The sequence below is a fragment of the Crinia signifera genome, chromosome 1 (assembly GCF_055691185.1).
Source record: "Crinia signifera chromosome 1, ASM5569118v1, whole genome shotgun sequence".
Taxonomy (NCBI): Eukaryota; Metazoa; Chordata; class Amphibia; order Anura; family Myobatrachidae; genus Crinia; species Crinia signifera.
In genome coordinates, this window is record NC_139217.1 from 230,056,151 (window position 1) to 230,082,828 (window position 26,678).

The following is a 26,678-nucleotide window of genomic DNA, read 5'->3' on the forward strand; positions in this document are numbered from 1 at the left end:
AAAGACCTACAGGACATGATATTAGCACGGGGTCTTAAATTAAACTACTAAAGAGGCTCAACACTTTTTAGCTGCCAAAAGCAGTTGGAATTGGGCCTAAACAGTGTGGTAAGTCTTTAGGTGATGGCTATTGTGTCTGTTTGACCTCTTCCAAATGTCAGTGCTGGCAATAAAAAGAAAAAGTTTCCAATTTAAATAGCTAGAGAATAAAAACAATTTGCCAGTAATGTGAAAAAACCTACAGCACCTGGTGTTCCCATGTGGTCTACCACCCAAGTACTAACCAGGCCCAACTCTACTTAGCTTCCAAGATCAGACGAGATTGGGCCTATCCAATGTGGTATGGCTGTAGGTGAGATACAGGCACTTTTTTGCCCTCTTCTACATCTATCACCAGGTAAGCTAATAAAAAATTTTCCTAACTGTATTGGCTTACTGAAAAAAATCATGTGTTGGTAATGTAAAAAGACCTACAGGACATGATATTAGCAGGGGGTCTTAAATTAAACTACTAAAGAGGCTCAACACTGTTTAGCTGCCAAAAGCAGTTGGAATTGGGCCTAAACAGTGTGGTAAGTCTTTAGGTGATGGCTATTGTGTCTGTTTGACCTCTTCCAAATGTCTGTACTGGCAATAAAAAGAAAAAGTTTCCAATTTAAATAGCTAGAGAATAAAAACAATTTGCCAGTAATGTGAAAAAACCTACAGCACCTGGTGTTCCCATGTGGTCTCCCACCCAAGTGCTAACCAGGCCCAACACTGCTTAGCTTCAAAGATCAGACGAGATTGGGCCTATTCAATGTGGTATGGCTGTAGGTGAGATACAGGCACTTTTTTGCCCTCTTCTACTTCTATCACCAGGTAAGCTAATACAAAAGTTTCCTATGTATTGGCTTACTGAAAAAAATCATGTGTTGGTAATGTAAAAAGACCTACAGGACATTATATTAGCAGGGGGTCTTAAATAAAACTACAAAAGAGGCTCAACACTGTTTAGCTGCCAAAAGCAGTTGGAATTGGGCCTAAACAGTGTGGTAAGTCTTTAGGTGATGGTTATTGTGTCTGTTTGACCTCTTCCAAATGTCTGTGCTGGCAATAAAAAGAAAAAGTTTCCAATTTAAATAGCTAGAGAATAAAAACAATTTGCCAGTAATGTGAAAAAACCTACAGCACCTGGTGCTCCCATGTGGTCTCCCACCCAAGTACTAACCAGGCCCAACACTGCTTAGCTTCCAAGATCGGACGAGATTGGGCCTATCCAATGTGGTATGGCTGTAGGTGAGATATAGGCACTTTTTTGCCCTCTTCTACTTCTATCACCAGGTAGGCTAATACAAAAGTTTCCTAACTGTATTGGCTTACTGAAAAAAATCATGTGTTGGTAATGTAAAAAGACCTACAGGACATGATATTATTTTAGACAGAAGAAGAAAGGGACTGCTCAAGAGGGAACGCACTAAAGAAATGGAATCATAAAAAATAACTTTTAATACATCATAGTTAATAATCCCACAATTAACTTGAATGGGAGTGCAGCGAAAAGATAAGAGTTTAAAAAATTAGACGTACACACACATACACACAATGTGCACAAAAAGGCAAGAAATGAGTGCTTTAAAAATGACACTTGATTCCTGCCCAAAATTTATGCCCACAAAATAATAGCCAAAGATGTGGTTTAATTGATCAGAGAAGGAGTATATAGCCCTGTTTCATCAATTAATGGTCTCCAATTAACAAATACAGATTTCAAATTTTAGTTCAACCTTTTTATAATTACACTGCCCTCTTCTGGTGAATTAATATATTTTGTCAGGGACCTTTCTCACTAAGGACCTCTGATACACTATCCTATTGCACCATCTAGTGGTGGTTTTAGGGATATGTTTTGAACTTTTGTCTGGTGCAAAGGATTGCTGATAGTGTTTTATTGGCAACACAGAAAAGGCATGATTGCAGTATTGTAATTGGGGTTGAGCAATTTGAGAAGTGGAAAAGGAGGAACCATATTAAAATGAAAACATGATTATTGAAGGCTTTCCTAAGATCAAAATAACAGTGCTCACATAAGTATACTGAGCTAAGAATCGGAGTTATAATTTTCTCCTTAGGTTTTATTCAGCTACTCAGGCACATTTTCAGGGCATTTACTACCTACTTCATCCAAAGTGTAATAATTTTGACACTTGGATGGTCTGATAGCGCCCTTAATAAACCAACATCATTTATATACATTCATCAGGCTAGTGAGCATATTTGGGCAGGTTGTACCCGACACCGATGTTTCGCTGACTAGTTCAGCTTTCTCAAGGCCAACCTGAGTGTCCCAGCTGATCGCTATTTACTAATAATGCCCCACCAATGACAGGCCTCGGTAGCTGTCATGTGTTTATTGGGGCCAATCATCTCCGCGTATTAATATGCAGACGTCACCCCTCCGTTCTGACGTCTCAGTCAAATCAGCTGAGAACGTCAGATCGTATGTGTATTGTTGGGGTCACGTGGTCGGCGTCCCGCCCCACGTGACCAGCGTGTCGCGTCATCTGATCCGCGCGATCCTGGTCTCCCCTGGTGATCCGGCTCCCATACTATGCGTCACTGCGCATGTGATCCTCCCTCAGCCAATCCTGAGGTCGGACTGGTCAACCAGGAAGTCATTGTATACACAGCCCCGACCCCGTAACGAGCATGGTGCATAATACATAACGTATTTTAGATATTTATACATATTTACATTAATGTGCACCTTTGCATCTTAACTTTATAGCGACTTGGTGATCCAAGGTATATCCCAATGATTTTAATTGTGTTGCACTGTCAGGGAACAGCACTATATTGGCCATGAGGTTTATAGGTTATCCATTATTATCATTATAAATCTGAATAAACGGGGCAAATAAATAATGAAAGTAATAAATAAAGGGTAAAAGAGTGACTGGGATCAGATTACTTGTTTCTGATCTAGTGGTCATCACCTGATAATGGTGATGATAAGTGAATATTAATTCGTGATGAGTGGAGATATAATAGATGGTGACATATGTAAATAGGAGTTATAATTGAGTGAGTATGTTGTATTGAATTATAAGTGCTAAGATGTTACAAATAATATCAAGTGATGAGAACTTGGGTATGGGGGGAAGGAATGAAAAAATAAGTGATGTGATAAAAGCAAAACTGAGTGATAAATATAAAAATAAATAAGTGAAAATAAATGACAGGGAAAGGGAAATATTGAAATATCTCAATAAAGGGTTATTTTGAACCTATTATGGTGGCTTTATATATATACTATAGCCTCATTAGCCAACATAGAGTGCTGATATTATAATGAGCAAAACAAATTATGGATAAATGATAACAAGTCATCCATATCATCCTCATAATTCTTAAGATTACTCTTCATAAATATCAGTACCTGATATACAGTGGCCCAGCCTCACTCTAATACAGTGAGGGGGCCCATGCAACAGATTGTCTAAGAACAGGGGATGGGGTAGAGTTCCATTGTATTCTTTTCCTTCTGAATGAATGAAGGAGATGAAGGGAGATTATAATATTTCTTGTATGTCTAAGTGGAAATAGATCTTAAATAAAATTTATATCATTGTTTTTTCTTCACTTTTTTCTCTTTCTTTTCTTCTCCTATAGGTGTTCTTATAGCCGGAGGATTCCCCGGAAAGGTTGGTAAGTGTGTTTGGAATTTGTGATCAACGTCACGGGAGGAATATTTATAGTAGGGAGCTTGATTCATGGGGGAGATTCTAATGCCATAACATATTTGCAGGTATAGTAATGGTTATATGTAGAGGAGTTGTGGTGCCATAACACTGGCAATATGTGATAGTCATTATATGTTCCACACTTCCTCCATGTTGTAGTCGTACATAATTTTCTGTAATTCTCGGATGAATTCTACCCCATTTGGGGCATGACATAGACACGAGGGAGTGACGGAGGTATGTTGCATATATAACTCGGGAGTTCTCACTAGAGAAAAGATGTATAACTGTTCGCTTCATTCAATCCCTTGGGAAAGAGACTGTCCAACAGAAAGATCATTTTGGTTTCGAATTGTAAGAGTTGTCTATCCAAATCTCCGCCTCGTATACCCAGTTTAATGTGCCTCATTCCAAATGCTTTAAGACCGTTAGGGTCTCCGTTGTGCATTTTTAAGAAATGCCTGGCCACAGAGGTGATGTTCTTAAATTTTTGGGAATCCGTACGGGCATTTCTTATACTGCCTACATGCTCCAAGATACGGGTCTTGAGGGGCCTGGATGTTTTGCCTATATAAATCTTCCCACATGGGCACTCTAGATGGTATACGGTGCCCACCGTGGTACATGTTATAAGGCTTTGGATCTTCCAAGTTTTTAGATTTTTGTCCACAAAGTCTTCCTTGGGAATCATGTACTTGCAAGCCTTACAATGGCCACAACTCTTGGAGCCTTTTCTGTTTGATCTGGATTCACATATTTTGGAAAGATGACTCTGGACCAGGTGATCCTTGATGTTACGTGATCTCCTCCAACATGTTTGTATCTTTGAAGGTAAAATGGTATTCAGATCTTTATCCACTTTTAAAACATCCCAGTGTTTTTGAAGAATCTGGTTAATCTCTTTCCAATGCACATTGAAAGTTCCTATAAATCGGATAGAGTCTGAATTGTTCTTTTGTCTTGGTTTTAGAAGGGTTTCGCGAGAAAAGGTCTCAACTTGTTTAGTTGCCTTTTTTATTAATCGCTTGCTATAACCTCTTCTTCTAAAACGGTCCTGCAGTTCTCTCTCACGCATTTGGAATGTTTCTGGGTCAGAGACGTTTCGTTTGATCCTCATTAATTCCCCTTTGGGGATAGCTCTAATAGTCGAGGGTAGGTGAGAGCTTTCAGAGTGGAGGATGCTGTTGGTAGCGGTTTTTTTACGATAAAGATCAGTAGAGATGACACCTTCCTCATTGATCCGAATTTTTAGATCTAAGAAGCTGATCTCTCTTTGATTCATTTCAGATGTCAACTTAAGATTTAGTTGATTGTTGTTAAGAATGGCTAGGAATTCCTTCAGGTGTCCCAAATCACCTTCCCATAGGAAGAGGACATCATCTATGTACCTGAAGTACATAAGGATGTTATCGGTGTATTGTTCCATAGCCTCTTGAAAAACCACTTCCTTTTCCCACCACCCCAGGTAGAGGTTGGCATAGGTGGGGGCACATGCAGTCCCCATTGCCGTCCCTCTAACCTGGAGGTAGTGGGATTCTTGGCACACAAAGAAGTTACGGGTAAGTATGAAACTCAGCAACTCCAAAATAAATTCATTGAAATCAGAACGGGTTCCCATGTTAAGAAAGTACCGAGCCGCCTGTACACCCAGCTCATGATTGATGCTGGTGTACAGGCTCTCTACGTCACAGGAGACCAGCCAAACTCCGGGATTGACTGAGATGTTCTGCAGTCTATTCAACACGTCTGTCGTGTCTTTGACATAAGACGGTAATGCAAGTACGTGTTCTCTGAGATGTTGATCGACGTAAATGCTGGCCTTTTCTGTCAGGCTCCCCATACCTGACAGAATCGGTCTTCCCGGAGGTTTCTTATCATTTTTATGTATTTTGGGGAGTAAATACAGGGTAGGGGTCTTGGGTTTCTCCATTTTGAGAAATTCAAAGTCGTTTTTTGGAATGATATTATTAGAGTAGGCTGTTTGTACGATCTTATTATATTGGGAGGTAAAGAGGTTACTCGGATTAAAAATCAGTCGCTTATAACAGGTGGTGTCATTCACATGGTTGTCTAGTTCTTCCAAGTACATAGGTCTGGGCCAAAGGACTATGTTGCCTCCTTTATCTGATGCTTTTATAATTACATCGTCCCATTTGGCTATCTCAGACAATGCCAACCTTTCCTGTTTGCTGATGTTATCTTTTAAACCTTTCTTCCTCCTCATAAGGTCATCCAGATCTCGGGATACCATTTCTTGATAGATCTGTACAGCTGGACATATTTGACTGTCAGGAAAAAAGGTGGATTTCTTTTTTATCCTGCTGTTGTTAGGGATTGAGGTGAGAGGCATCTCTTGTTCGATTTCATTTTCGAGGTCTTCCAGAATTTGTACAGCTATGTGGTCTTCTGCATCAAGGGAGACTGGGTCATTAGCTTGTATTCCACCATTGCCCCCTAAAAAGGTTTTTTTACAGAAAAATTTCCTTAATAGAATTTTCCGCGTGAATAATTGAAGATCCTTTTCTACTTCAAAACGGTCGAAGTCTGATGCAGGGGAAAAGGAAAGACCGTTACTCAGGATAGCTTCCTGGTCTTGGGTGAGTATTCTATCCGTAAGATTGATGATACGTAAAGAATCCACTTCCTCCTCCCTTGTTGTTCCCCTTGCTTGGTCTAATTCTGGTACCTCCTTCTCTCCCTCGGCTCCCCTTTCCAGTCTAGGGCCTCTCTTTTTCGTCTTCGACCTCCTCTTCCCCCTCCTGATCTTTCTCCATGATCTTGTCTGGTCTGATTTTGACCTAAAAAAATCCTCCTGTGATCCCACTGGGAGGATTGATTATCTGATATGTCCCCGTCTGATGTCTCAATTTCTGAGCTACTAAAATTCAGTGTGCTGGTGTTGCCTCTGACTTGGCGTGGTTTGGTATTCCACCTAAACACCTGATTCAGGGAATAATCAGTCTTATCCCTCTGAAATTTCCTCCGTTTTCTTTCAATGATTTCTTGCTCGAAAGTCTCAATTTCCTTACGATATTTATCATATCTTTTCAGAAAAGCCTCATTGCTTTCAAAATTTTTGAGCTTTTCCCCTAATTGGGTAATCTCTTGATTCAGTTGTGCCAATACTAAATCATCATGTTTCATGAGGATCTTTATCAATTCTTTTGAACAGTTGGATAGCACCGTCTCCCATTCTTTTTTCAGGTCTCCATTAGCTAATTCAAAAGCAGGAAACACTTTGGGTCTGAGACCCCTGGGTATAAGATGGTTTTTAAGGTAACTATCAAAAGTACTCCTGTTCCAGGAGGTCTTGCTCTGCCTCATGAGAGCTGTTTTAAGGGCGAACAGATCATCGGACCATCCTCCAAGGGAGGTGTCCGTTATGTCTTCATTATTTGAGAATAGAGAATCAATATCGTTCCTCAATTTATCTCTTCTTTCTGCCAGGTCTCTAGTGAGACTAAATTGAGACATGGTAAGGTTATAATGCCTAATTGAAATTGATACTGGGACAAGGAGGTTGTTCTTATGTGGCTTTTAAAGTTTCATGGGAATATTTAAGAGAGCATAATTCTCGTGGGTGCTAGGAGTGCGAGAAACTGAGTTTAACAGAAAACAATTGTGGCATGTGGTGGCTCCACTGGGAAGCCTGTTGCACTCCTGCACACCGGATTTAAAGATATTTTTTTAAAGAGAGGGAACCCCAAATTTTCTTAAATAGACTAGAGGGGGTGCTGTTCCCGGCAGTCAGGCATATAGCATTTTAGACAGAAGAAGAAAGGGACTGCTCAAGAGGGAACGCACTAAAGAAATGGAATCATAAAAAATAACTTTTAATACATCATAGTTAATAATCCCACAAATAACTTGAATGGGAGTGCAGCGAAAAGATAAGAGTTTAAAAAATTAGACGTACACACACATACACACAATGTGCACAAAAAGGCAAGAAATGAGTGCTTTAAAAATGACACTTGATTCCTGCCCAAAATTTATGCCCACAAAATAATAGCCATTCAAGTTAATTGTGGGATTATTAACTATGATGTATTAAAAGTTATTTTTTATGATTCCATTTCTTTAGTGCGTTCCCTCTTGAGCAGTCCCTTTCTTCTTCTGTCTAAAATGCTATATGCCTGACTGCCGGGAACAGCACCCCCTCTAGTCTATTTAAGAAAATTTGGGGTTCCCTCTCTTTAAAAAAATATCTTTAAATCCGGTGTGCAGGAGTGCAACAGGCTTCCCAGTGGAGCCACCACATGCCAGGACATGATATTAGCAGGGGGTCTTAAATTAAACTACAAAAGAGGCTCAACACTGTTTAACTGCCAAAAGCAGTTGGAATTGGGCCTAAACAGTGTGGTAAGTCTTTAGGTGATGGTTATTGTGTCTGTTTGACCTCTTCCAAATGTCTGTGCTGGCAATAAAAAGAAAAAGTTTCCAATTTAAATAGCTAGAGAATAAAAACAATTTGCCAGTAATGTGAAAAAACCTACAGCACCTGGTGTTCCCATGTGGTCTCCCACCCAAGTACTAACCATGCCCGACACTGCTTAGCTTCCAAGATCAGACGAGATTGGGACTATCCAATGTGGTATGGCTGTAGGTGAGATACAGGCACTTTTTTGCCCTCTTCTACATCTATCACCAGGTAAGCTAATACAAAAGTTTCCTAACTGTATTGGCTTACTGAAAAAAATCATGTGTTGGTAATGTAAAAAGACCTACAGGACATGATATTAGCAGGGGGTCTTAAATTAAACTACTAAAGAGGCTCAACACTGTTTAGCTGCCAAAAGCAGTTGGAATTGGGCCTAAACAGTGTGGTAAGTCTTTAGGTGATGGCTATTGTGTCTGTTTGACCTCTTCCAAATGTCTGTGCTGGCAATAAAAAGAAAAAGTTTCCAATTTAAATAGCTAGAGAATAAAAACAATTTGCCAGTAATGTGAAAAAACCTACAGCACCTGGTGTTCCCATGTGGTCTCCCACCCAAGTACTAACCAGGCCCAACACTGCTTAGCTTCCAAGATCAGACGAGATTGGGCCTATCCAATGTGGTATGGCTGTAGGTGAGATACAGGCACTTTTTTGCCCTCTTCTACATCTATCACCAGGTAAGCTAATAAAAAAGTTTCCTAACTGTATTGGCTTACTGAAAAAAATCATGTGTTGGTAATGTAAAAAGACCTACAGGACATGATATTAGCAGGGGGTCTTAAATTAAACTACTAAAGAGGCTCAACACTGTTTAGCTGCCAAAAGCAGTTGGAATTGGGCCTAAACAGTGTGGTAAGTCTTTAGGTGATGGCTATTGTGTCTATTTGACCTCTTCCAAATGTCTGTGCTGGCAATAAAAAGAAAAAGTTTCCAATTTAAATAGCTAGAGAATAAAAACAATTTGCCAGTAATGTGAAAAAACCTACAGCACCTGGTGTTCTCATGTGGTCTCCCACCCAAGTACTAACCAGGCCCAACACTGCTTAGCTTCCAAGATCGGACGAGATTGGGCCGATCCAATGTGGTATGGCTGTAAGTGAGATACAGGGACTTTATTGCCCTCTTCTTCTTCTATCACCAGGTAAGCTAATAAAAAAGTTTCCTAACTGTATTGGCTTATTGAAAAAAAATCATGTGTTGGTAATGTAAAAAGACCTACAGGACATGATATTAGCAGGGGGTCTTAAATTAAACTACTAAAGAGGCTCAACATTGTTTAGCTGCCAAAAGCAGTTGGAATTGGGCCTAAACAGTGTGGTAAGTCTTTAGGTGATGGCTATTGTGTCTGTTTGACCTCTTCCAAATGTCTGTGCTGGCAATAAAAAGAAAAAGTTTCCAATTGAAATAGCTAGAGAATAAAAACAATTTGCCAGTAATGTGAAAAAACCTACAGCACCTGGTATTCCCATGTGGTCTCCCACCCAAGTACTAACCAGGCCCAACACTGCTTAGCTTCAAAGATCAGACGAGATTGGGCCTATCCAATGTGGTATGGCTGTAGGTGAGATACAGGCACTTTTTTGCCCTCTTCTACTTCTATCACCAGGTAAGCTAATACAAAAGTTTCCTAACTGTATTGGCTTACTGAAAAAAATCATGTGTTGGTAATGTAAAAAGACCTACAGGACATGATATTAGCAGGGGGTCTTAAATTAAACTACAAAAGAGGCTCAACACTGTTTAGCTGCCAAAAGCAGTTGGAATTGGGCCTAAACAGTGTGGTAAGTCTTTAGGTGATGGCTATTGTGTCTGTTTGACCTCTTCCAAATGTCTGTACTGGCAATAAGAAGTAAAAGTTTCCAATTTAAATAGCTAGAGAATAAAAACAATTTGCCAGTAATGTGAAAAAACCTACAGCACCTGGTGTTCCCATGTGGTCTCCCACCCAAGTACTAACCAGGCCCAACACTGCTTAGCTTCCAAGTTCAGACGAGATTGGGCCTATCCAATGTGGTATGGCTGTAGGTGAGATTCAGGCACTTTTTTGCCCTCTTCTACTTCTATCACCAGGTAAGCTAATAAAAAAGTTTCCTAACTGTATTGGCTTACTGAAAAAAATCATGTGTTGGTAATGTAAAAAGACCTACAGGACATGATATTAGCAGGGGGTCTTAAATTAAACTACTAAAGAGGCTCAACACTGTTTAGCTGCCAAAAGCAGTTGGAATTGGGCCTAAACAGTGTGGTATGTCTTTAGGTGATGGCTATTGTGTCTGTTTGACCTCTTCCAAATGTCTGTACTGGCAATAAAAAGAAAAAGTTTCCAATTTAAATAGCTAGAGAATAAAAACAATTAGCCAGTAATGTGAAAAAACCTACAGCACCTGGTGTTCCCATGTGGTCTCCCACCCAAGTACTAACCAGGCCCAACACCGCTTAGCTTCAAAGATCAGACGAGATTGGGCCTATTCAATGTGGTATGGCTGTAGGTGAGATACAGGCACTTTTTTGCCCTCTTCTACTTCTATCACCAGGTAAGCTAATACAAAAGTTTCCTATGTATTGGCTTACTGAAAAAAATCATGTGTTGGTAATGTAAAAAGACCTACAGGACATGATATTAGCAGGGGGTCTTAAATTAAACTACTAAAGAGGCTCAACACTGTTTAGCTGCCAAAAGCAGTTGGAATTGGGCCTAAACAGTGTGGTAAGTCTTTAGGTGATGGCTATTGTGTCTGTTTGACCTCTTCTAAATGTCTGTACTGGCAATAAAAAGAAAAAGTTTCCAATTTAAATAGCTAGAGAATAAAAACAATTTGCCAGTAATGTGAAAAAACCTACAGCACCTGGTGTTCCCATGTGGTCTCCCACCCAAGTACTAACCAAGCCCAACACTGCTTAGCTTCCAAGATCAGACGAGATTGGGCCTATCCAATGTGGTATGGCTGTAGGTGAGATTCAGGCACTTTTTTGCCCTCTTCTACTTCTATCACCAGGTAAGCTAATAAAAAAGTTTCCTAACTGTATTGGCTTACTGAAAAAAATCATGTGTTGGTAATGTAAAAGGACCTACAGGACATGATATTAGCAGGGGGTCTTAAATTAAACTACTAAAGAGGCTCAACACTGTTTCGCTGCCAAAAGCAGTTGGAATTGGGCCTAAACAGTGTGGTAAGTCTTTAGGTGATGGCTATTGTGTCTGTTTGACCTCTTCTAAATGTCTGTACTGGCAATAAAAAGAAAAAGTTTCCAATTTAAATAGCTAGAGAATAAAAACAATTTGCCAGTAATGTGAAAAAACCTACAGCAACCGGTGTTCCCATGTGGTCTCCCACCCAAGTACTAACCAAGCCCAACACTGCTTAGCTTCCAAGATCAGACGAGATTGGGCCTATCCAATGTGGTATGGCTGTAGGTGAGATACAGGCACTTTTTTGCCCTCTTCTACATCTATCACCAGGTAAGCTAATAAAAAAGTTTCCTAACTGTATTGGCTTACTGAAAAAAAATCATGTGTTGGTAATGTAAAAAGACCTACAGGACATGATATTAGCAGGGGGTCTTAAATTAAACTACTAAAGAGGCTCAACACTGTTTAGCTGCCAAAAGCAGTTGGAATTGGGCCTAAACAGTGTGGTAAGTCTTTAGGTGATGGCTATTGTGTCTGTTTGACCTCTTCCAAATGTCTGTGCTATCAATAAAAAGAAAAAAGTTTCCAATTTAAATAGCTAGAGAATAAAAACAATTTGCCAGTAATGTAAAAAAACCTACAGCACCTGGGTTCCCATGTGGTCTCCCACCCAAGTACTAACCAGGCCCAACACTGCTTAGCTTCAAAGATCAGACGAGATTGGGCCTATCCAATGTGGTAGGGCTGTAGGTGAGATACAGGCACTTTTTTTGCCCTCTTCTACTTCTATCACCAGGTAAGCTAATACAAAAGTTTCCTAACTGTATTGGCTTACTGAAAAAAATCATGTGTTGGTAATGTAAAAAGACCTACAGGACATGATATTAGCAGGGGGTCTTAAATTAAACTACAAAAAGGCTCAACACTGTTTAGCTGCCAAAAGCAGTTGGAATTGGGCCTAAACAGTGTGGTAAGTCTTTAGGTGATGGCTATTGTGTCTGTTTGACCTCTTCCAAATGTCTGTGCTGGCAATAAAAAGAAAAAGTTTCCAATTTAAATGGCTAGAGAATAAAAACAATTTGCCAGTAATGTGAAAAAACCTACAGCACCTGGTGTTCCCATGTGGTCTCCCACCCAAGTACTAACCAGGCCCAACACTGCTTAGCTTCCAGGATCAGACGAGATTGGGCCTATCCAATGTGGTATGGCTGTAGGTGAGATACAGGCACTTTTTTGCCCTCTTCTTCATCTATCACCATGTAAGCTAATAAAAAAGTTTCCTAACTGTATTGGCTTACTGAAAAAAATCATGTGTTGGTAATGTAAAAAGACCTACAGGACATGATATTAGCAGGGGGTCTTAAATTAAACTACTAAAGAGGCTCAACACTGTTTAGCTGCCAAAAGCAGTTGGAATTGGGCCTAAACAGTGTGGTAAGTCTTTAGGTGATGGCTATTGTGTCTGTTTGACCTCTTCCAAATGTCTGTGCTGGCAATAAAAAGAAAAAGTTTCCAATTTAAATAGCTAGAGAATAAAAACAATTTGCCAGTAATGTGAAAAAACCTACAGCACCTGGTGCTCCCATGTGGTCTCCCACCCAAGTACTAACCAGGCCCAACACTGCTTAGCTTCCAAGATCGGACGAGATTGGGCCTATCCAAAGTGGTATGGCTGCAGGTGAGATATAGGCACTTTTTTGCCCTCTTCTACTTCTATCACCAGGTAAGCTAATACAAAAGTTTCCTAACTGTATTGGCTTACTGAAAAAAATCATGTGTTGGTAATGTAAAAAGACCTACAGGACATGATATTAGCAGGGGGTCTTAAATTAAACTACAAAAGAGGCTCAACACTGTTTAGCTGCCAGAAGCAGTTGGAATTGGGCCTAAAAAGTGTGGTAAGTCTTTAGGTGATGGCTATTGTGTCTATTTGACCTCTTCCAAATGTCTGTGCTGGCAATAAAAAGAAAAAGTTTCCAATTTAAATAGCTAGAGAATAAAAACAATTTGCCAGTAATGTGAAAAAACCTACAGCACCTGGTGTTATCATGTGGTCTCCCACCCAAGTACTAACCAGGCCCAACACTGCTTAGCTTCCAAGATCGGACGAGATTGGGCCGATCCAATGTGGTATGGCTGTAAGTGAGATACAGGGACTTTATTGCCCTCTTCTTCTTCTATCACCAGGTAAGCTAATAAAAAAGTATCCTAACTGTATTGGCTTATTGAAAAAAATCATGTGTTGGTAATGTAAAAAGACCTACAGGACATGATATTAGCAGGGGGTCTTAAATTAAACTACTAAAGAGGCTCAACACTGTTTAGCTGCCAAAAGCAGTTGGAATTGGGCCTAAACAGTGTGGTAAGTCTTTAGGTGATGGCTATTGTGTCTGTTTGACCTCTTCCAAATGTCTGTGCTGGCAATAAAAAGAAAAAGTTTTCAATTTAAATAGCTAGAGAATAAAAACAATTTGCCAGTAATGTGAAAAAACCTACAGCACCTGGTGTTCCCATGTGGTCTCCCACCCAAGTACTAACCAGGCCCAACACTGCTTAGCTTCCAAGATCAGATGACATTGGGCCTATTCAATGTGGTATGGCTGTAGGTGAGACACAGGCACTTTTTTGCCCTCTTCTACATCTATCACCAGGTAAGCTAATAAAAAAGTTTCCTAACTGTATTGGCTTACTGAAAAAAATCATGTGTTGGTAATGTAAAAAGACCTACAGGACATGATATTAGCAGGGGGTCTTAAATTAAACTACTAAAGAGGCTCAACACTGTTTAGCTGCCAAAAGCAGTTGGAATTGGGCCTAAACAGTGTGGTAAGTCTTTAGGTGATGGCTATTGTGTCTGTTTGACCTCTTCCAAATGTCTGTACTGGCAATAAGAAGAAAAAGTTTCCAATTTAAATAGCTAGAGAATAAAAACAATTTGCCAGTAATGTGAAAAAACCTACAGCACCTGGTGTTCCCATGTGGTCTCCCACCCAAGTACTAACCAGGTCCAACACTGCTTAGCTTCCAAGATCAGACGAGATTGGGCCTATCCAATGTGGTATAGCTGTAGGTGAGATTCAGGCACTTTTTTGCCTTCTTCTACTTCTATCACCAGGTAAGCTAATAAAAAAGTTTCCTAACTGTATTGGCTTACTGAAAAAAATCATGTGTTGGTAATGTAAAAAGACCTACAGGACATGATATTAGCAGGGGGTCTTAAATTAAACTACTAAAGAGGCTCAACACTTTTTAGCTGCCAAAAGCAGTTGGAATTGGGCCTAAACAGTGTGGTAAGTCTTTAGGTGATGGCTATTGTGTCTGTTTGACCTCTTCCAAATGTCTGTACTGGCAATAAGAAGAAAAAGTTTCCAATTTAAATAGCTAGAGAATAAAAACAATTTGCCAGTAATGTGAAAAAACCTACAGCACCTGGTGTTCCCATGTGGTCTCCCACCCAAGTACTAACCAGGCCCAACACTGCTTAGCTTCCAAGATCAGACGAGATTGGGCCTATCCAATGTGGTATGGCTCTAGGTGAGATTCAGGCACTTTTTTGCCCTCTTCTACTTCTATCACCAGGTACGCTAATAAAAAAGTTTCCTAACTGTATTGGCTTACTGAAAAAAATCATGTGTTGGTAATGTAAAAAGACCTACAGGACATGATATTAGCAGGGGGTCTTAAATTAAACTACTAAAGAGGCTCAACACTTTTTTTAGCTGCCAAAAGCAGTTGGAATTGGGCCTAAACAGTGTGGTAAGTCTTAAGGTGATGGCTATTGTGTCTGTTTGACCTCTTCCAAATGTCAGTGCTGGCAATAAAAAGAAAAAGTTTCCAATTTAAATAGCTAGAGAGTAAAAACAATTTGCCAGTAATGTGAAAAACCTACAGCACCTGGTGTTCCCATGTGGTCTCCCAGCCAAGTACTAACCAGGCCCAACACTGCTTAGCTTCCAAGATCAGACGAGATTGGGCCTATCCAATGTGGTATGGCTGTAGGTAAGATACAGGCACTTTTTTGCCCTCTTCTACTTCTATCACCAGGTAAGCTAATAAAAAAGTTTCCTAACTGTATTGGCTTATTGAAAAAAATCATGTGTTGGTAATGTAAAAAGACCTACAGGACATGATATTAGCAGGGGGTCTTAAATTAAACTACTAAAGAGGCTCAACACTGTTTAGCTGCCAAAAGCAGTTGGAATTGGGCCTAAACAGTGTGGTAAGTCTTTAGGTGATGGCTATTGTGTCTGTTTGACCTCTTCCAAATGTCTGTACTGGCAATAAAAAGAAAAAGTTTCCAATTTAAATAGCTAGATAAAAAAACAATTTGCCAGTAATGTGAAAAAACCTACAGCACCTGGTGTTCCCATGTGGTCTCCCACCCAAGTACTAACCAGGCCCAACACTGCTTAGCTTCCAGGATCAGACGAGATTGGGCCTATCCAATGTGGTATGGCTGTAGGTGAGATACAGGCACTTTTTTGCCCTCTTCTACATCTATCACCATGTAAGCTAATAAAAAAGTTTCCTAACTGTATTGGCTTACTGAAAAAAATCATGTGTTGGTAATGTAAAAAGACCTACAGGACATGATATTAGCAGTGGGTCTTAAATTAAACTACTAAAGAGGCTCAACACTGTTTAGCTGCCAAAAGCAGTTGGAATTGGGCCTAAACAGTGTGGTAAGTCTTTAGGTGATGGCTATTGTGTCTGTTTGACCTCTTCCAAATGTCTGTGCTGGCAATAAAAAGAAAAAGTTTTCAATTTAAATAGCTAGAGAATAAAAACAATTTGCCAGTAATGTGAAAAAACCTACAGCACCTGGTGTTCCCATGTGGTCTCCCACCCAAGTACTAACCAGGCCCAACACTGCTTAGCTTCCAAGATCAGATGACATTGGGCCTATTCAATGTGGTATGGCTGTAGGTGAGACACAGGCACTTTTTTGCCCTCTTCTACATCTATCACCAGGTAAGCTAATAAAAAAGTTTCCTAACTGTATTGGCTTACTGAAAAAAATCATGTGTTGGTAATGTAAAAAGACCTACAGGACATGATATTAGCAGGGGGTCTTAAATTAAACTACTAAAGAGGCTCAACACTGTTTAGCTGCCAAAAGCAGTTGGAATTGGGCCTAAACAGTGTGGTAAGTCTTTAGGTGATGGCTATTGTGTCTGTTTGACCTCTTCCAAATGTCTGTACTGGCAATAAGAAGAAAAAGTTTCCAATTTAAATAGCTAGAGAATAAAAACAATTTGCCAGTAATGTGAAAAAACCTACAGCACCTGGTGTTCCCATGTGGTCTCCCACCCAAGTACTAACCAGGCCCAACACTGCTTAGCTTCCAAGATCAGACGAGATTGGGCCTATCCAATGTGGTATAGCTGTAGGTGAGATTCAGGCACTTTTTTGCCTTCTTCTACTTCTATCACCAGGTAAGCTAATAAAAAAGTTTCCTAACTGTATTGGCTTACTGAAAAAAATCATGTGTTGGTAATGTAAAAAGACCTACAGGACATGATATTAGCAGGGGGTCTTAAATTAAACTACTAAAGAGGCTCAACACTTTTTAGCTGCCAAAAGCAGTTGGAATTGGGCCTAAACAGTGTGGTAAGTCTTTAGGTGATGGCTATTGTGTCTGTTTGACCTCTTCCAAATGTCTGTACTGGCAATAAGAAGAAAAAGTTTCCAATTTAAATAGCTAGAGAATAAAAACAATTTGCCAGTAATGTGAAAAAACCTACAGCACCTGGTGTTCCCATGTGGTCTCCCACCCAAGTACTAACCAGGCCCAACACTGCTTAGCTTCCAAGATCAGACGAGATTGGGCCTATCCAATGTGGTATGGCTCTAGGTGAGATTCAGGCACTTTTTTGCCCTCTTCTACTTCTATCACCAGGTACGCTAATAAAAAAGTTTCCTAACTGTATTGGCTTACTGAAAAAAATCATGTGTTGGTAATGTAAAAAGACCTACAGGACATGATATTAGCAGGGGGTCTTAAATTAAACTACTAAAGAGGCTCAACACTTTTTTTAGCTGCCAAAAGCAGTTGGAATTGGGCCTAAACAGTGTGGTAAGTCTTTAGGTGATGGCTATTGTGTCTGTTTGACCTCTTCCAAATGTCAGTGCTGGCAATAAAAAGAAAAAGTTTCCAATTTAAATAGCTAGAGAGTAAAAACAATTTGCCAGTAATGTGAAAAACCTACAGCACCTGGTGTTCCCAAGTGGTCTCCCAGCCAAGTACTAACAAGGCCCAACACTGCTTAGCTTCCAAGATCAGACGAGATTGGGCCTATCCAATGTGGTATGGCTGTAGGTAAGATACAGGCACTTTTTTGCCCTCTTCTACTTCTATCACCAGGTAAGCTAATAAAAAAGTTTCCTAACTGTATTGGCTTATTGAAAAAAATCATGTGTTGGTAATGTAAAAAGACCTACAGGACATGATATTAGCAGGGGGTCTTAAATTAAACTACTAAAGAGGCTCAACACTGTTTAGCTGCCAAAAGCAGTTGGAATTGGGCCTAAACAGTGTGGTAAGTCTTTAGGTGATGGCTATTGTGTCTGTTTGACCTCTTCCAAATGTCTGTACTGGCAATAAAAAGAAAAAGTTTCCAATTTAAATAGCTAGATAAAAAAACAATTTGCCAGTAATGTGAAAAAACCTACAGCACCTGGTGTTCCCATGTGGTCTCCCACCCAAGTACTAACCAGGCCCAACACTGCTTAGCTTCCAGGATCAGACGAGATTGGGCCTATCCAATGTGGTATGGCTGTAGGTGAGATACAGGCACTTTTTTGCCCTCTTCTACATCTATCACCATGTAAGCTAATAAAAAAGTTTCCTAACTGTATTGGCTTACTGAAAAAAATCATGTGTTGGTAATGTAAAAAGACCTACAGGACATGATATTAGCAGGGGGTCTTAAATTAAACTACTAAAGAGGCTCAACACTGTTTAGCTGCCAAAAGCAGTTGGAATTGGGCCTAAACAGTGTGGTAAGTCTTTAGGTGATGGCTATTGTGTCTGTTTGACCTCTTCCAAATGTCTGTGCTGGCAATAAAAAGAAAAAGTTTCCAATTTAAATAGCTAGAGAATAAAAACAATTTGCCAGTAATGTGAAAAAACCTACAGCACCTGGTGTTCCCATGTGGTCTCCCACCCAAGTACTAACCAGGCCCAACACTGCTTAGCTTCCAAGATCAGACGAGATTGGGCCTATCCAATGTGGTATGGCTGTAGGTGAGATTCAGGCACTTTTTTGCCCTCTTCTACTTCTATCACCAGGTAAGCTAATAAAAAAGTTTCCTAACTGTATTGGCTTACTGAAAAAAATCATGTGTTGGTAATGTAAAAAGACCTACAGGACATGATATTAGCAGGGGGTCTTAAATTAAACTACTAAAAAGGCTCAACACTTTTTAGCTGCCAAAAGCAGTTGGAATTGGGCCTAAACAGTGTGGTAAGTCTTTAGGTGATGGCTATTGTGTCTGTTTTACCTCTTCCAAATGTCTGTGCTGGCAATAAAAAGAAAAAGTTTGCAATTTAAATAGCTAGAGAGTAAAAACAATTTGCCAGTAATGTGAAAAACCTACAGCACCTTGTGTTCCCATGTGGTCTCCCACCCAAGTACTAACCAGGCCCAACACTGCTTAGCTTCAACGATCAGACGAGATTGGGCCTATCCAATGTGGTATGGCTGTAGGTGAGATAGAGGCACTTTTTTGCCCTCTTCTACTTCTATCACCAGGTAAGCTAATAAAAAAGTTTCCTAACTGTATTGGCTTATTGAAAAAAATCATGTGTTGGTAATGTAAAAAGACCTACAGGACATGATATTAGCAGGGGGTCTTAAATTAAACTACTAAAGAGGCTCAACACTGTTTAGCTGCCAAAAGCAGTTGGAATTGGGCCTAAACAGTGTGGTAAGTCTTTAGGTGATGGCTATTGTGTCTGTTTGACCTCTTCCAAATGTCTGTGCTGGCAATAAAAAGAAAAAGTTTCCAATTTAAATAGCTAGAGAATAAAAACAATTTGCCAGTAATGTGAAAAAACCTACAGCACCTGGTGTTCCCATGTGGTCTCCCACCCAAGTACTAACCAGGCCCAACACTGCTTAGCTTCCAAGATCAGACGAGATTGGACCTATCCAATGTGGTATGGCTGTAAGTGAGATAAAGGCACTTTTTTGCCCTCTTCTACTTCTATCACCAGGTAAGCTAATAAAAAAGTTTCCTAACTGTATTGGCTTACTGAAAAAAATCATGTGTTGGTAATGTAAAAAGACCTACAGGACATGATATTAGCAGGGGGTCTTAAATTAAACTACTAAAGAGGCTCAACACTTTTTAGCTGCCAAAAGCAGTTGGAATTGGGCCTAAACAGTGTGGTAAGTCTTTAGGTGATGGCTATTGTGTCTGGTTGAGCTCTTCCAAATGTCTGTACTGGCAATAAAAAGAAAAAGTTTCCAATTTAAATAGCTAGATAAAAAAACAATTTGCCAGTAATGTGAAAAAACATACTGCACCTGGTGTTCCCATGCGGTCTCCCACCCAAGTACTAACCAGGCCCAACACTGCTTAGTTTCCAAGATCGGGCCGATCCAATGTGGTATGGCTGTAAGTGAGATACAGGCAGTTTTTTGCCCTCTTCTACTTCTATCACCAGGTAAGCTAATAAAAAAGTTTCCTAACTGTATTGGCTTACTGAAAAAAATCATGTGTTGGTAATGTAAAAAGACCTACAGGACATGATATTAGCAGGTGGTCTTAAATTAAACTACTAAAGAGGCTCAAAACTGTTTAGCTGCCAAAAGCAGTTGGAATTGGGCCTAAACAGTGTGGTAAGTCTTTAGGTGATGGCTATTGTGTCTGTTTGACCTCTTCCAAATGTCTGTGCTGGCAATAAAAAGAAAAAGTTTCCAATTTAAATAGCTAGAGAATAAAAACAATTTGCCAGTAATGTGAAAAAACCTACAGCACCAGGTGTTCCCATGTGGTCTCCCACCCAAGTACTAACCAGGCCCAACACTGCTTAGCTTCAAAGATCAGACGAGATTGGGCCTATCCAATGTGGTATGGCTGTAGGTGAGATACAGGCACTTTTTTGCCCTCTTCTACTTCTATCACCAGGTAAGCTAATAAAAAAGTTTCCTAACTGTATTGGCTTACTGAAAAAAATCATGTGTTGGTAATGTAAAAAGACCTACAGGACATGATATTAGCAGGGGGTCTTAAATTAAACTACAAAAGAGGCTCAACACTGTTTAGCTGCCAAAAGCAGTTGGAATTGGGCCTAAACAGTGTGGTAAGTCTTTAGGTGATGGTTATTGTGTTTGTTTGACCTCTTCCAAATGTCTGTGCTGGCAATAAAAAGAAAAAGTTTCCAATTTAAATAGCTAGAGAATAAAAACAATTTGCCAGTAATGTGAAAAAACCTACAGCACCTGGTGTTCCCATGTGGTCTCCCACCCAAGTACTAACCAGGCCAAACACTGCTTAGCTTCCAAGATCAGACGAGATTGGGACTATCCAATGTGGTATGGCTGTAGGTGAGATACAGGCACTTTTTTGCCCTCTTCTACTTCTATCACCAGGTAAGCTAATAAAAAAGTTTCCTAACTGTATTGGCTTACTGAAAAAAATCATGTGTTGGTAATGTAAAAAGACCTACAGGACATGATATTAGCAGGGGGTCTTAAATTAAACTACTAAAGAGGCTCAACACTGTTTAGCTGCCAAAAGCAGTTGGAATTGGGCCTAAACAGTGTGGTAAGTCTTTAGGTGATGGCTATTGTGTCTGTTTGACCTCTTCCAAATGTCTGTACTGGCAATAAAAAGAAAAAGTTTCCAATTTAAATAGCTAGATAAAAAAACAATTTGCCAGTAATGTGAAAAAACATACTGCACCTGGTGTTCCCATGTGGTCTCCCACCCAAGTACTAACCAGGCCCAACACTGCTTAGCTTCCAAGATCGGGCCGATCCAATGTGGTATGGCTGTAAGTGAGATACAGGCACTTTTTTGCCCTCTTCTACTTCTATCACCAGGTAAGCTAATAAAAAAGTTTCCTAACTGTATTGGCTTACTGAAAAAAATCATGTGTTGGTAATGTAAAAAGACCTACAGGACATGATATTAGCAGGGGGTCTTAAATTAAACTACTAAAGAGGCTCAACACTGTTTAGCTGCCAAAAGCAGTTGGAATTGGGCCTAAACAGTGTGGTAAGTCTTTAGGTGATGGCTATTGTGTCTGTTTGACCTCTTCCAAATGTCTGTGCTGGCAATAAAAAGAAAAAGTTTCCAATTTAAATAGCTAGAGAATAAAAACAATTTGCCAGTAATGTGAAAAAACCTACAGCACCTCGTGTTCCCATGTGGTCTCCCACCCAAGTACTAACCAGTCCCAACACTGCTTAGCTTCCAAGATCAGACGAGATAGGGCCTATCCAATGTGGTATGCCTGTAGGTGAGTTACAAGCACTTTTTTGCCCTCTTCTACTTCTATCACCAGGTAAGCTAATAAAAAAGTTTCCTAACTGAATTGGCTTACTGAAAAAAATCATGTGTTGGTAATGTAAAAAGACCTACAGGACATGATATTAGCAGGGGGTCTTAAATTAAACTACTAAAGAGGCTCAACACTGTTTAGCTGCCAAAAGCAGTTGGAATTGGGCCTAAACAGTGTGGTAAGTCTTTAGGTGATGGCTATTGTGTCTGTTTGACCTCTTCCAAATGTCTGTGCTGGCAATAAAAAGAAAAAGTTTCCAATTTAAATAGCTAGAGAATAAAAACAATTTGCCAGCAATGTGAAAAAACCTACAGCACCTGGTGTTCCCATGTGGTCTCCCACCCAAGTACTAACCAGGCCCAACACTGCTTAGCTTCAACGATCAGACAAGATTGGGCCTATCCAATGCGGTATGGCTGTAGGTGAGATACAGGCACTTTTTTGCCCTCTTCTACTTCTATCACCAGGTAAGCTAATAAAAAAGTTTCCTAACTGTATTGGCTTACTGAAAAAAATCATGTGTTGGTAATGTAAAAAGACCTACAGGACATGATATTAGCAGGGGGTCTTAAATTAAACTACAAAAGAGGCTCAACACTGTTTAGCTGCCAAAAGCAGTTGGAATTGGGACTAAACAGTGTGGTAAGTCTTTAGGTGATGGTTATTGTGTCTGTTTGACCTCTTCCAAATGTCTGTGCTGGCAATAAAAAGAAAAAGTTTCCAATTTAAATAGCTAGAGAATAAAAACAATTTACCAGTAATGTGAAAAAACCTACAGCACCTGGTGTTCCCATGTGGTCTCCCACCCAAGTACTAACCAGGCCCAACACTGCTTAGCTTCAAAGATCAGACGAGATTGGGCCTATCCAATGTGGTATGGCTGTAGGTGAGATACAGGCACTTTTTTGCCCTCTTCTACTTCTATCACCAGGTAAGCTAATAAAAAAGTTTCCTAACTGTATTGGCTTACTGAAAAAAATCATGTGTTGGTAATGTAAAAAGACCTACAGGACATGATATTAGCAGGGGGTCTTAAATTAAACTACAAAAGAGGCTCAACACTGTTTAGCTGCCAAAAGCAGTTGGAATTGGGCCTAAACAGTGTGGTAAGTCTTTAGGTGATGGTTATTGTGTTTGTTTGACCTCTTCCAAATGTCTGTGCTGGCAATAAAAAGAAAAAGTTTCCAATTTAAATAGCTAGAGAATAAAAACAATTTGCCAGTAATGTGAAAAAACCTACAGCACCTGGTGTTCCCATGTGGTCTACCACCCAAGTACTAACCAGGCCCAACACTGCTTAGCTTCAAAGATCAGACGAGATTGGGCCTATCCAATGTGGTATGGCTGTAGGTGAGATACAGGCACTTTTTTGCCCTCTTCTACTTCTATCACCAGGTAAGCTAATAAAAAAGTTTCCTAACTGTATTGGCTTACTGAAAAAAATCATGTGTTGGTAATGTAAAAAGACCTACAGGACATGATATTAGCAGGGGGTCTTAAATTAAACTACAAAAGAGGCTCAACACTGTTTAGCTGCCAAAAGCAGTTGGAATTGGGCCTAAACAGTGTGGTAAGTCTTTAGGTGATGGTTATTGTGTTTGTTTGACCTCTTCCAAATGTCTGTGCTGGCAATAAAAAGAAAAAGTTTCCAATTTAAATAGCTAGAGAATAAAAACAATTTGCCAGTAATGTGAAAAAACCTACAGCACCTGGTGTTCCCATGTGGTCTCCCACCCAAGTACTAACCAGGCCAAACACTGCTTAGCTTCCAAGATCAGACGAGATTGGGACTATCCAATGTGGTATGGCTGTAGGTGAGATACAGGCACTTTTTTGCCCTCTTCTACTTCTATCACCAGGTAAGCTAATAAAAAAGTTTCCTAACTGTATTGGCTTACTGAAAAAAATCATGTGTTGGTAATGTAAAAAGACCTACAGGACATGATATTAGCAGGGGGTCTTAAATTAAACTACTAAAGAGGCTCAACACTGTTTAGCTGCCAAAAGCAGTTGGAATTGGGCCTAAACAGTGTGGTAAGTCTTTAGGTGATGGCTATTGTGTCTGTTTGACCTCTTCCAAATGTCTGTACTGGCAATAAAAAGAAAAAGTTTCCAATTTAAATAGCTAGATAAAAAAACAATTTGCCAGTAATGTGAAAAAACATACTGCACCTGGTGTTCCCATGTGGTCTCCCACCCAAGTACTAACCAGGCCCAACACTGCTTAGCTTCCAAGATCGGGCCGATCCAATGTGGTATGGCTGTAAGTGAGATACAGGCACTTTTTTTGCCCTCTTCTACTTCTATCACCAGGTAAGCTAATAAAAAAGTTTCCTAACTGTATTGGCTTACTGAAAAAAATCATGTGTTGGTAATGTAAAAAGACCTACAGGACATGATATTAGCAGGGGGTCTTAAATTAAACTACTAAAGAGGCTCAACACTGTTTAGCTGCCAAAAGCAGTTGGAATTGGGCCTAAACAGTGTGGTAAGTCTTTAGGTGATGGCTATTGTGTCTGTTTGACCTCTTCCAAATGTCTGTGCTGGCAATAAAAAGAAAAAGTTTCCAATTTAAATAGCTAGAGAATAAAAACAATTTGCCAGTAATGTGAAAAAACCTACAGCACCTGGTGTTCCCATGTGGTCTCCCACCCAAGTACTAACCAGTCCCAACACTGCTTAGCTTCCAAGATCAGACGAGATAGGGCCTATCCAATGTGGTATGCCTGTAGGTGAGTTACAAGCACTTTTTTGCCCTCTTCTACTTCTATCACCAGGTAAGCTAATAAAAAAGTTTCCTAACTGAATTGGCTTACTGAAAAAAATCATGTGTTGGTAATGTAAAAAGACCTACAGGACATGATATTAGCAGGGGGTCTTAAATTAAACTACTAAAGAGGCTCAACACTGTTTAGCTGCCAAAAGCAGTTGGAATTGGGCCTAAACAGTGTGGTAAGTCTTTAGGTGATGGCTATTGTGTCTGTTTGACCTCTTCCAAATGTCTGTGCTGGCAATAAAAAGAAAAAGTTTCCAATTTAAATAGCTAGAGAATAAAAACAATTTGCCAGCAATGTGAAAAAACCTACAGCACCTGGTGTTCCCATGTGGTCTCCCACCCAAGTACTAACCAGGCCCAACACTGCTTAGCTTCAACGATCAGACAAGATTGGGCCTATCCAATGCGGTATGGCTGTAGGTGAGATACAGGCACTTTTTTGCCCTCTTCTACTTCTATCACCAGGTAAGCTAATAAAAAAGTTTCCTAACTGTATTGGCTTACTGAAAAAAATCATGTGTTGGTAATGTAAAAAGACCTACAGGACATGATATTAGCAGGGGGTCTTAAATTAAACTACAAAAGAGGCTCAACACTGTTTAGCTGCCAAAAGCAGTTGGAATTGGGACTAAACAGTGTGGTAAGTCTTTAGGTGATGGTTATTGTGTCTGTTTGACCTCTTCCAAATGTCTGTGCTGGCAATAAAAAGAAAAAGTTTCCAATTTAAATAGCTAGAGAATAAAAACAATTTACCAGTAATGTGAAAAAACCTACAGCACCTGGTGTTCCCATGTGGTCTCCCACCCAAGTACTAACCAGGCCCAACACTGCTTAGCTTCAAAGATCAGACGAGATTGGGCCTATCCAATGTGGTATGGCTGTAGGTGAGATACAGGCACTTTTTTGCCCTCTTCTACTTCTATCACCAGGTAAGCTAATAAAAAAGTTTCCTAACTGTATTGGCTTACTGAAAAAAATCATGTGTTGGTAATGTAAAAAGACCTACAGGACATGATATTAGCAGGGGGTCTTAAATTAAACTACAAAAGAGGCTCAACACTGTTTAGCTGCCAAAAGCAGTTGGAATTGGGCCTAAACAGTGTGGTAAGTCTTTAGGTGATGGTTATTGTGTTTGTTTGACCTCTTCCAAATGTCTGTGCTGGCAATAAAAAGAAAAAGTTTCCAATTTAAATAGCTAGAGAATAAAAACAATTTGCCAGTAATGTGAAAAACCCTACAGCACCTGGTGTTCCCATGTGGTCTCCCACCCAAGTACTAACCAGGCCAAACACTGCTTAGCTTCCAAGATCAGACGAGATTGGGACTATCCAATGTGGTATGGCTGTAGGTGAGATACAGGCACTTTTTTGCCCTCTTCTACTTCTATCACCAGGTAAGCTAATAAAAAAGTTTCCTAACTGTATTGGCTTACTGAAAAAAATCATGTGTTGGTAATGTAAAAAGACCTACAGGACATGATATTAGCAGGGGGTCTTCAATTAAAGTACTAAAGAGGCTCAACACTGTTTAGCTGTCAAAAGCAGTTGGAATTGGGCCTAAACAGTGTGGTAAGTCTTTAGGTGATGGCTATTGTGTCTGTTTGACCTCTTCCAAATGTCTGTGCTGGCAATAAAAAGAAAAAGTTTCCAATTTAAATAGCTAGAGAATAAAAACAATTTGCCAGTAATGTGAAAAAAACTACAGCACCTGGTGTTCCCATGTGGTCTCCCACCCAAGTACTAACCAGGCCCAACACTGCTTAGCTTCTAAGATCAGACGAGATTGGGCCTATCCAATGTGGTATGGCTGTAGGTGAGATACAGGCACTTTTTTGCTCTCTTCTACTTCTATCACCAGGTAAGCTAATAAAAAAGTTTCCTAACTGTATTGGCTTATTGAAAAAAATCATGTGTTGGTAATGTAAAAAGACCTACAGGACATGATATTAGCAGGGGGTCTTAAATTAAACTACTAAAGAGGCTCAACACTGTTTAGCTGCCAAAAGCAGTTGGAATTGGGCCTAAACAGTGTGGTAAGTCTTTAGGTGATGGCTATTGTGTCTGTTTGACCTCTTCCAAATGTCTGTATTGGCAATAAAA

At 39.9% G+C, this 26,678-nt stretch overlaps 30 non-coding genes and 13 pseudogenes across 30 annotated transcripts; all 43 read right to left on the reverse strand.

Moving 5' to 3' along the window:
• Window positions 1-235: 235 nt before the first annotated feature.
• LOC146035343 (5S ribosomal RNA) lies at window positions 236-354 on the reverse strand (annotated as a pseudogene).
• A 345-nt stretch (window positions 355-699) lies between these two features.
• LOC146035979 (5S ribosomal RNA) lies at window positions 700-818 on the reverse strand (annotated as a pseudogene).
• Window positions 819-1,161: 343 nt separating this feature from the next.
• Window positions 1,162-1,280, reverse strand: LOC146041313 (5S ribosomal RNA). The gene has a single exon (XR_014463473.1). It is a non-coding gene; the product is annotated as a 5S ribosomal RNA (ribosomal RNA).
• Window positions 1,281-8,211: 6,931 nt separating this feature from the next.
• LOC146033561 (5S ribosomal RNA) lies at window positions 8,212-8,330 on the reverse strand. Its single transcript, XR_014458975.1, has one exon. It is a non-coding gene; the product is annotated as a 5S ribosomal RNA (ribosomal RNA).
• Window positions 8,331-8,675: 345 nt separating this feature from the next.
• On the reverse strand, window positions 8,676-8,794 carry LOC146038562 (5S ribosomal RNA). Its single transcript, XR_014462149.1, has one exon. It is a non-coding gene; the product is annotated as a 5S ribosomal RNA (ribosomal RNA).
• A 345-nt stretch (window positions 8,795-9,139) lies between these two features.
• LOC146046194 (5S ribosomal RNA) lies at window positions 9,140-9,258 on the reverse strand. Its single transcript, XR_014465783.1, has one exon. It is a non-coding gene; the product is annotated as a 5S ribosomal RNA (ribosomal RNA).
• Window positions 9,259-9,604: 346 nt separating this feature from the next.
• LOC146046449 (5S ribosomal RNA) lies at window positions 9,605-9,723 on the reverse strand. Its single transcript, XR_014465895.1, has one exon. It is a non-coding gene; the product is annotated as a 5S ribosomal RNA (ribosomal RNA).
• Window positions 9,724-10,068: 345 nt separating this feature from the next.
• On the reverse strand, window positions 10,069-10,187 carry LOC146046438 (5S ribosomal RNA). Its single transcript, XR_014465891.1, has one exon. It is a non-coding gene; the product is annotated as a 5S ribosomal RNA (ribosomal RNA).
• Window positions 10,188-10,532: 345 nt separating this feature from the next.
• On the reverse strand, window positions 10,533-10,651 carry LOC146033539 (5S ribosomal RNA). Its single transcript, XR_014458953.1, has one exon. It is a non-coding gene; the product is annotated as a 5S ribosomal RNA (ribosomal RNA).
• A 343-nt stretch (window positions 10,652-10,994) lies between these two features.
• Window positions 10,995-11,113, reverse strand: LOC146041964 (5S ribosomal RNA). Its single transcript, XR_014463693.1, has one exon. It is a non-coding gene; the product is annotated as a 5S ribosomal RNA (ribosomal RNA).
• Window positions 11,114-11,458: 345 nt separating this feature from the next.
• On the reverse strand, window positions 11,459-11,577 carry LOC146034500 (5S ribosomal RNA). The gene has a single exon (XR_014459911.1). It is a non-coding gene; the product is annotated as a 5S ribosomal RNA (ribosomal RNA).
• Window positions 11,578-11,924: 347 nt separating this feature from the next.
• On the reverse strand, window positions 11,925-12,042 carry LOC146035537 (5S ribosomal RNA; annotated as a pseudogene).
• A 345-nt stretch (window positions 12,043-12,387) lies between these two features.
• Window positions 12,388-12,506, reverse strand: LOC146047696 (5S ribosomal RNA). Its single transcript, XR_014466052.1, has one exon. It is a non-coding gene; the product is annotated as a 5S ribosomal RNA (ribosomal RNA).
• A 345-nt stretch (window positions 12,507-12,851) lies between these two features.
• Window positions 12,852-12,970, reverse strand: LOC146047013 (5S ribosomal RNA). Its single transcript, XR_014465990.1, has one exon. It is a non-coding gene; the product is annotated as a 5S ribosomal RNA (ribosomal RNA).
• A 345-nt stretch (window positions 12,971-13,315) lies between these two features.
• On the reverse strand, window positions 13,316-13,434 carry LOC146035451 (5S ribosomal RNA; annotated as a pseudogene).
• Window positions 13,435-13,779: 345 nt separating this feature from the next.
• Window positions 13,780-13,898, reverse strand: LOC146033660 (5S ribosomal RNA). Its single transcript, XR_014459075.1, has one exon. It is a non-coding gene; the product is annotated as a 5S ribosomal RNA (ribosomal RNA).
• Window positions 13,899-14,243: 345 nt separating this feature from the next.
• LOC146046326 (5S ribosomal RNA) lies at window positions 14,244-14,362 on the reverse strand. Its single transcript, XR_014465850.1, has one exon. It is a non-coding gene; the product is annotated as a 5S ribosomal RNA (ribosomal RNA).
• A 345-nt stretch (window positions 14,363-14,707) lies between these two features.
• Window positions 14,708-14,826, reverse strand: LOC146045994 (5S ribosomal RNA). Its single transcript, XR_014465713.1, has one exon. It is a non-coding gene; the product is annotated as a 5S ribosomal RNA (ribosomal RNA).
• Window positions 14,827-15,172: 346 nt separating this feature from the next.
• LOC146041412 (5S ribosomal RNA) lies at window positions 15,173-15,291 on the reverse strand. Its single transcript, XR_014463482.1, has one exon. It is a non-coding gene; the product is annotated as a 5S ribosomal RNA (ribosomal RNA).
• Window positions 15,292-15,635: 344 nt separating this feature from the next.
• Window positions 15,636-15,754, reverse strand: LOC146047718 (5S ribosomal RNA). Its single transcript, XR_014466054.1, has one exon. It is a non-coding gene; the product is annotated as a 5S ribosomal RNA (ribosomal RNA).
• Window positions 15,755-16,099: 345 nt separating this feature from the next.
• On the reverse strand, window positions 16,100-16,218 carry LOC146033672 (5S ribosomal RNA). The gene has a single exon (XR_014459086.1). It is a non-coding gene; the product is annotated as a 5S ribosomal RNA (ribosomal RNA).
• Window positions 16,219-16,563: 345 nt separating this feature from the next.
• On the reverse strand, window positions 16,564-16,682 carry LOC146041522 (5S ribosomal RNA). Its single transcript, XR_014463498.1, has one exon. It is a non-coding gene; the product is annotated as a 5S ribosomal RNA (ribosomal RNA).
• A 345-nt stretch (window positions 16,683-17,027) lies between these two features.
• LOC146045999 (5S ribosomal RNA) lies at window positions 17,028-17,146 on the reverse strand. Its single transcript, XR_014465714.1, has one exon. It is a non-coding gene; the product is annotated as a 5S ribosomal RNA (ribosomal RNA).
• Window positions 17,147-17,492: 346 nt separating this feature from the next.
• On the reverse strand, window positions 17,493-17,611 carry LOC146034213 (5S ribosomal RNA). The gene has a single exon (XR_014459625.1). It is a non-coding gene; the product is annotated as a 5S ribosomal RNA (ribosomal RNA).
• A 344-nt stretch (window positions 17,612-17,955) lies between these two features.
• On the reverse strand, window positions 17,956-18,074 carry LOC146047729 (5S ribosomal RNA). Its single transcript, XR_014466055.1, has one exon. It is a non-coding gene; the product is annotated as a 5S ribosomal RNA (ribosomal RNA).
• A 345-nt stretch (window positions 18,075-18,419) lies between these two features.
• Window positions 18,420-18,538, reverse strand: LOC146038684 (5S ribosomal RNA). Its single transcript, XR_014462260.1, has one exon. It is a non-coding gene; the product is annotated as a 5S ribosomal RNA (ribosomal RNA).
• A 344-nt stretch (window positions 18,539-18,882) lies between these two features.
• LOC146037137 (5S ribosomal RNA) lies at window positions 18,883-19,001 on the reverse strand (annotated as a pseudogene).
• Window positions 19,002-19,346: 345 nt separating this feature from the next.
• On the reverse strand, window positions 19,347-19,465 carry LOC146047630 (5S ribosomal RNA). The gene has a single exon (XR_014466046.1). It is a non-coding gene; the product is annotated as a 5S ribosomal RNA (ribosomal RNA).
• A 344-nt stretch (window positions 19,466-19,809) lies between these two features.
• LOC146039502 (5S ribosomal RNA) lies at window positions 19,810-19,918 on the reverse strand (annotated as a pseudogene).
• A 345-nt stretch (window positions 19,919-20,263) lies between these two features.
• On the reverse strand, window positions 20,264-20,382 carry LOC146047465 (5S ribosomal RNA). Its single transcript, XR_014466031.1, has one exon. It is a non-coding gene; the product is annotated as a 5S ribosomal RNA (ribosomal RNA).
• Window positions 20,383-20,727: 345 nt separating this feature from the next.
• On the reverse strand, window positions 20,728-20,846 carry LOC146033175 (5S ribosomal RNA). The gene has a single exon (XR_014458590.1). It is a non-coding gene; the product is annotated as a 5S ribosomal RNA (ribosomal RNA).
• Window positions 20,847-21,190: 344 nt separating this feature from the next.
• Window positions 21,191-21,299, reverse strand: LOC146039425 (5S ribosomal RNA; annotated as a pseudogene).
• A 345-nt stretch (window positions 21,300-21,644) lies between these two features.
• On the reverse strand, window positions 21,645-21,763 carry LOC146037658 (5S ribosomal RNA; annotated as a pseudogene).
• A 345-nt stretch (window positions 21,764-22,108) lies between these two features.
• LOC146036886 (5S ribosomal RNA) lies at window positions 22,109-22,227 on the reverse strand (annotated as a pseudogene).
• A 345-nt stretch (window positions 22,228-22,572) lies between these two features.
• On the reverse strand, window positions 22,573-22,691 carry LOC146047344 (5S ribosomal RNA). The gene has a single exon (XR_014466020.1). It is a non-coding gene; the product is annotated as a 5S ribosomal RNA (ribosomal RNA).
• Window positions 22,692-23,036: 345 nt separating this feature from the next.
• On the reverse strand, window positions 23,037-23,155 carry LOC146034786 (5S ribosomal RNA). The gene has a single exon (XR_014460195.1). It is a non-coding gene; the product is annotated as a 5S ribosomal RNA (ribosomal RNA).
• Window positions 23,156-23,500: 345 nt separating this feature from the next.
• Window positions 23,501-23,619, reverse strand: LOC146033186 (5S ribosomal RNA). The gene has a single exon (XR_014458601.1). It is a non-coding gene; the product is annotated as a 5S ribosomal RNA (ribosomal RNA).
• A 344-nt stretch (window positions 23,620-23,963) lies between these two features.
• Window positions 23,964-24,072, reverse strand: LOC146039436 (5S ribosomal RNA; annotated as a pseudogene).
• A 346-nt stretch (window positions 24,073-24,418) lies between these two features.
• On the reverse strand, window positions 24,419-24,537 carry LOC146036775 (5S ribosomal RNA; annotated as a pseudogene).
• Window positions 24,538-24,882: 345 nt separating this feature from the next.
• LOC146036891 (5S ribosomal RNA) lies at window positions 24,883-25,001 on the reverse strand (annotated as a pseudogene).
• Window positions 25,002-25,346: 345 nt separating this feature from the next.
• On the reverse strand, window positions 25,347-25,465 carry LOC146047355 (5S ribosomal RNA). The gene has a single exon (XR_014466021.1). It is a non-coding gene; the product is annotated as a 5S ribosomal RNA (ribosomal RNA).
• A 345-nt stretch (window positions 25,466-25,810) lies between these two features.
• Window positions 25,811-25,929, reverse strand: LOC146035328 (5S ribosomal RNA; annotated as a pseudogene).
• A 345-nt stretch (window positions 25,930-26,274) lies between these two features.
• On the reverse strand, window positions 26,275-26,393 carry LOC146034070 (5S ribosomal RNA). Its single transcript, XR_014459482.1, has one exon. It is a non-coding gene; the product is annotated as a 5S ribosomal RNA (ribosomal RNA).
• Window positions 26,394-26,678: the final 285 nt, after the last annotated feature.